We start from the raw sequence: 6,914 nt of genomic DNA, 5'->3' as shown, positions 1-6,914 counted from the left end.
GACCTTCATCTATTGCAGGAAACTTCAGTAGGATTATTATTGTTACTAGAGGAGATATCTGAGTTCCCAAGGCTTGTGGGTGTAGTTCCTTGGTTTTTGCGATGATTTACTGTGGGAAGACACGAGTATGTCCCACTTATAGAAGGTGGGAAGTTCCTAAAGATATTTTGAGTCTCGACTGTATAGGTCTTTTTGAACTCAAAAGGGAGTGTTAAGTAAAGCCACATTCAAATATTTAACAATTATTAAATGAAATTTAAATGAACATTTAATAAATTCACTGAATGCAGAGAAAGAACCATACAACTATAATTTAGCATTGTCATTCACATATCTATGACTTCATTACCATGTATCAGATCTTTCTGAAAAAAAATTATAATCATTAAAGGCAGAGCTTTATTATACTTGAATTAACTCTCAAGTAAAAAGTATTGTTAGTGAAAATCAGTATGTTTGCCAGGAAAATGGTGCTGTTCCCTGAGAATGTTCTAGAAACAAACCTTTTTGCTGCTATCTGCATTTGTCCTGTTGTTACTCAGGAGCAACTTTTCAAGTGTCTTTCAAAATTCCCTCCAATTATATCCCAATGTATGAGGAGATAATGTAACAACAACAACAAAAATCCTTTTGCCTTTATTTAGTTATCCACTCCACAATTTTTCAAGAGATTGAAACTTAAAAAGTGAAATAATGTTCACATTAAGACAGAGGAAAAATCACAACTCTGCATTAGTGTTATGACACAGATCTCAAAAGCAAAGTAACAGTGAAGGGAAGGAGATAAGAAAAAGAGAATTTTAAGGTAAAAGTTTTTTTTAACAATATTAATTTTTAAATGGGTTGTTGGAATTTTTTTCTGTGGTCAATATTAGATTAATTCTTTGGAAAAGCTTTTTCTTAACAACAATAAAAAAGGCAGTATGGTGGACACCTTCTACAAGACATTCTTTGTCCTCTAAGAGGTTAAAAATTTATTATTTAAAATGCTACTGATATATCAGTCAAGAAAGCCAGAGAACATGCCCCCCCATCATTTTCAGTCCTTAGGAGAACTTTCTGGAGTGCCAAGACATCTCTCCTCTTCCTGATATCAGAGATATGAAAGTCAGAATTAAAAAACGAGATGTGAAATATTTTAGAATAGGCCTGAGTTCAAAAAAGACAGATTGCCATATAAAATGCAGGGAAATGAAGGACACTGGTTTGTCATTTGATATAATCTTTTTCATCTGTATTGCCATTTTGAAGACTGAAGCTGCTTATCTTGGGTTTAATTGTGAAGATTTCACATTGAAAGAGAAAAATGCACACATATTGAAAAATGCACACAGCTCCACAGACCTTGTTTGGTTTGTTCTTTTCTTCATATTTAATGATTTATTTTATTGTCTGATAGTAAATGAAGGCTTACTAATGAAGTTAAAATATATGAAATAAATTATTTCATATATTTTAACTTAACTGCACTAAAACTTCCTAAAACTAGCACTACCCATGTATCAAGCTCATATTTGATCTACTTCAGTGGAACAACAGCTTGACAATGTGGAAAAATTCTCAAAAATAGCTTATTATGGAAATTTTTAATCTACTAATTAAATACAGCCAAGAAATCCTGAACATCATCATAAATTATATTGATACACAACAAGTTGTTGTTTGGCTTTTGAAGTCACATGCTGGCTGTGGAATTCACACATTTAAGGGTTTATCAGCAGTATGTTTAACATGTACATTATTATCCTCCTGATTTAAAAAACCCTTGAAAACAAATTGCCAATATATTCATTCATTAATTACCCCACTTTCTCAGTCCTCTGTGCTCTGTGGGTAGCTGTGACCTGAGCTGTACTTGTGCTGACAGAAGACTTTGTCTCTCAGCTGTCAACACTCTTGTTTTGTGAGGTTCTTGTGCTGAAGGATGAAGGGCTGGAGCTTGAGCATAAATGCTGCCTTTGGTTTCCTCCCCAGATTTATACCACGTTTATTCCCCTGCATGTGGATCCCAGTCCCTGTGAACAAAGCTGGAATTTCCAGGTTCTGATGAAAGCTTCCTGTGTGAAGAGGAGTTCAGTGTGGAATTCATCACATTGCAGGAATGCAGACAGTTCCATTTCTGTGCCACTGAAGTTTGGTTTAATTCTTGTTCGAAGAAATTATTTGTTATATTTTCAATTTTCAGTACTAATTTGTACAGTATGTGAGTACAGGGTAGGATTTTAATCTGCTTTGGGTTTTAGGTCAGGAAGGGGCTTTGGGGTTTTGTTTTAGAAGGTTTTTTGTTTGTTTGTTTTAATGTATATATTGATTCAGATTTTATCTTTTTGCCTTCAACAGTTTCCAGAATAGCTCTGTCTTGTTTCTCTTTCATATTCCTGTAGGAGTTATCAAAATACCATATTTTTGTTATTGCTCAAGTCACACAGGTGGAAGCACACAGAATTTTTGAAATCTATTGGCTCTTTTGAGAATGTGAGTATTCCTCTAACTTTAATATTCATCCTGAAGTCTACATAACAGAAAACCAAGGGTTGATTTTTTCCAATATATGATGATTATTTGTATTATAATTTGTATTACATTTTGTTTTCTTGCCCTATATATTTAACTACTTACATATTTAGTTTTATATTTCTTTTTACTAATCAAATTAACATATGACTCAAATTATTAATTTTCTTCTTTCTACAAAAGAAATGGGATAAAATTTAAGGATACTTCTGAGTGCCTTTTAACTGTGCCCCTCACACTACTGTTGAATAATACTGCATTTCTGCTTGCTGTTAATCTTTTTTTTAGCTGTAGACAAGAAATTCTGCAAGTCACCATTGAGCTGTATTATGGAATGCAATGCAAATTTGAAATTTATCTTCAGCTTTTTCTAATGCCAAACATGCCAAAGATACCATGATGAATTATTGTGGCAATGAAGTACTGTGGGAAATACAAATTTTCTATTATATGTTACACAGCATATCTCCCCTCACTGAAATTCAGTATTGGCCAGAGTGTAAATAGCCAATAAAATGTTGTTTTCAGACAGACTTGTTTTTCCTGAGTTTAGAGGATAACTTTTCTGTATTGAAACATTTTCTGCTACAAAAATAGAGCCTCTATTCCAGAAAAGTCTCAAAAAAAGTGAAAAGAAGTGACTGGACAGAAAAAAGGTCATGTGGCAGCTGGCCCAAAAGGATGCACTGTACTGTTTAGGATAACAACCTCTAAGTGCAGGGGTTTTAACTGTGCTCAAAGAATTGTCAGAAAGGAAGTGATAAAGACACAGAAATATTCTGTACCTGCCTATTTCCCTTATTTTCTGTCTTATGATCAGTAGTTATTACTTTTGAAAATATTAACTGTAGACACAGGAAGAGGAAAAAAAAGAGGACGTGTGGTAAATATTGTTCAAGTTAAAAAATAATATTTTAAGAGAATTTGGTTTTTCACCAATTAAAATGGGATATGGGGGGGTTGATAACATGTTGGCAGAAAGAACTCATCCTGTTCTGGAATATTTCTGATCTCTGTTAGGAACACACAGTATGAAAGAGAATTATTTATGATTTATGATATATAGTATCCCTATGACACTTCATAGATATCTTTATTGCAGTTTGTTTTATTTACCTTTATTTTAAGTGTTTGAAGAGAAACTGGGCTGAGGTGAGGTGAAAGCTTTTTGAATGTGGGCAGTCCTGAGTAATAGTGTTAAAAGATTATTTTTTTTTCTCCTATGAGACCAGAGCTCAGCAGTACAAAACAAAAATACATTAAAAGAGACTTCATGAGTGCCAAAAAATGCTTTTGCAAATAAAACCCATGAAAGCCGCTGAAATTTTGGTGAACTGAAAGACACACAGATATTTTCTTAACACATGACACATTACCTTGTATTCATGGAGTTAGCAGTGTCACCAGGCTTCCACAGAAAATGACTGAACAGAGAATTTCATTCTGCCTCTAGTTAATGGAAGACAATTAGTGCTAATTAAATTTTACCTGACCCATGAGTTCCTGTGGATTTGGTCTAGTGTAGATGTCTGAACACTAAACCTTTGGGATATTGAAATCAAGGCCTCTTTGCAAGGAGAACAGGGGTTAAAGGGAGAAATTATATGAGTTCCAAATATTTTTGTCCAATCTTATTTTTGAAAAATCATCTGGCAAACAACATGGGGAGAAATCTGTAAATTAATCTTTTGCTGAAGATTTACCAAAGTTTTATTATACTAAAGATTTACTGATGTTCTACTAAAGACACAGAGCACATAAGATCAGGCAATACATGATTTTAATAATAATAATTACAATCATTATATTTTCCATAGAGTTTTTTCCTGAAAAGTTTGTCTGTTCTGTTTTCTTATCCAAGAAAACACTTTTCCGGCTTTAAAATTAATTTATCCAATTTACTTAATGGTAGAAAGATGAAGCAAAATTGTTTGCAAATATCAATATACATTAAAAAGATTTTACATACTTTTAACTTCATGTTTTTAGTCCATTACTCAGTGCATTACTTACATCAGTCAGGATGCCATACTTGGACACAAAATACTGTTTAGAAGAAAATAAAAGTCACCTTGAGTTTTGCATCACTGGTGGGAAGGCTACAAATTGATCAGGTGATTACAATCTTTTAATCATTTGATGGTTTTTGTTATTTCACTGCAAACTAGGTCGCACTTTTCTCCAGCTTCATGCATTCTTTATCTATTAAATGAGATAGACAAATTCCCAGGACTATAAATGCACTACTTTTACATGATTTACAGCCTTTTGACTTGTCTTGTATTAAATAAAATGATCAAAAATGATCTACTATTGTAGTTCAATTAGAAAAAAATCACTATCATGCTTTTGAGTAAAATAAAAAATTGAAAAAATGGGATTAATAACTTCTAACTAGGTTCAACTAAAAAAAAATTTAGAAGAGAAAAGAACACTTTTCACTGGCATTTTAAAAACTACTTTGTCTTTCAAATTTAAAAGGCAATTTTGTTTTCTTTTGAAGGAATAATATAGTTTTTAGTAAACAGGAGGACTGTAATTTAGCTGAAATGAAACTAATGATTTTAACTTGATTATTTTCATTGTCCAAAACTGAGGTTATGAAAGCAATTTTTCCTTTTGGTTAAGTCATGTTATGGCAAGAGTCATTCTTCCCTTCCCTTCCCTTCCCTTCCCTTCCCTTCCCTTCCCTTCCCTTCCCTTCCCTTCCCTTCCCTTCCCTTCCCTTCCCTTCCCTTCCCTTCCCTTCTTTCTGAAAAAAACCCTGCATTTACTGACTACCCTGAGCTCTTCCTAAAAACCAGGTTATTTTCTTCACCTTTTTTGACTGTATTTAATTTAGGTCATCATATCCACCTTAAACTGCCATAAAAATCCTGCAATGAGTAACCTAGATCCCTCAGCAGTCAACCCTTTTAGGTTGAAAGGAAAAACTTTGTCTGCAAGAGGTAAACATGCTCTGTGTTAGAGCAAAGCCATAAATCTCAGTGGAGAACCTCCCCCATGGAAGGTATCACAGAGCCCCCCTCGATCAGCTTTCCTCAGAGCACACAGCAATCCACCTCAGCTCTGCAGTGTCAGGAGGGAGCAGCAGCAGGAGGGGAGGCTCAGTGTGTACGCAGAGTCTCTCCTGAATTCCTGGTCACCCACAGCGACATCCTGGCCCAGTGGAAGGGATGGCGGAGCTCCCATGAACCTCCTGAGCTCCCATGAACTTCATGAGTTCCCATCAACCTCATGAGCTCCCATGAACCTCATGAGTTCCCATCAACCTCATGAGCTCCCATCAACCTCATGAGCTCCTATCAGCCTCATGAGTTCCCATCAACCTCATGAACTCCCATCAGCCTCAGGAGCTCCCATCAACCTCATGAGCTCCCATTGGCCTCAGGAGCTCCCATCAGCCTCAGGAGCTCCCATCAGCCTCATGAGCTCCCATCAGCCCCATCTGTGCTGGGGAAGCGTTTGCAAAGCACTCCCTTGTTGAATGCCATGGAGCTGCATCCATCCAGGTTCAGTACCAGTACATTCCTTAGAGCTGGAACTCATTCCTGCACTGAAATTGCTGCACTTCATTATGGCTAAATGAGGGCGGCTCCCTGTGGATGCCATGGGACAGAGAGAGAGAAACGGCACATGTTTCTCACAGTGGCTTGTGAGAAATTTTAGGGAGTTGGAAAGATGGGATAACTTGTTAAGTATAAACAATCTGCTGGTGGTGTTTTTCTTCTTCATCTTTCTGTTCTTCTTAAGGACAGTGTATGAAGAAGATGTTTTTATTAGTTAGCCAATTAAATAGAACCTATTGTCTCACTCTACTGTGTGGTTCTCTTGAATAAAGCCTTTGCCTTTTCTACAATATTACCTCCTGCCTGTTCCTGTGTTATTCTTGGTTCAAGCTCCCCTATCATTGATTCAATTTAATGAAATGTAAGTAAGTGTAACTTGCTCTTTTATATGGAAAAGGTGGAAGACACACTAGAATAGGTACCTTGCTTCTGATTTTCCATCTACCTTTTGTTTGACAGGCAGGGAATGGAACTGAAATTGATTTTTTGTTACAAAACGGTGTCTTTCAGCAAAGGATTTATACTGAAAGAAAACTGTGCTTGATTAAAAGACAGGAGCAATTGGGCACATACCTAGCTAGTTTCAAGCTTGATGAAGGCTAAATTGCAAGCTGGCTCTAATGTATTGCAAAGAACTTCTTTAAATATTTGCATGATGTAACTGGGACCTTTTCAAGGCACAGTCAGTCCATTTCTCTCCCAATAACTGGGTGGAAAACATGCTTAGGAACGGTGGGAATTTTTAAAATCTGCAGAAATTATAAATTCAATTGTCTGAATTCTCTGCAGTTTTCTGGCTGCCCACAGTCACACAGTGCTGTGTGTAAGCTT

General features: G+C 35.8%; 1 long non-coding RNA gene across 1 annotated transcript; it reads right to left on the bottom strand.

The window, feature by feature from the left end:
* Positions 1-809: 809 nt before the first annotated feature.
* On the bottom strand, positions 810-5,857 carry LOC135297901 (uncharacterized). Its single transcript, XR_010359830.1, has 3 exons — positions 5,333-5,857; positions 3,891-3,963; positions 810-2,378 (listed from the first exon to the last, which is right to left on the bottom strand). It is a non-coding gene; the product is annotated as an uncharacterized LOC135297901 (long non-coding RNA).
* Between the last annotated feature and the right edge of the window lie 1,057 nt (positions 5,858-6,914).

This window comes from Passer domesticus, chromosome 3 (genome assembly GCF_036417665.1).
Source record: "Passer domesticus isolate bPasDom1 chromosome 3, bPasDom1.hap1, whole genome shotgun sequence".
NCBI lineage: Eukaryota > Metazoa > Chordata > Aves > Passeriformes > Passeridae > Passer > Passer domesticus.
This window is presented reverse-complemented; position numbering and strand designations above follow the sequence as displayed.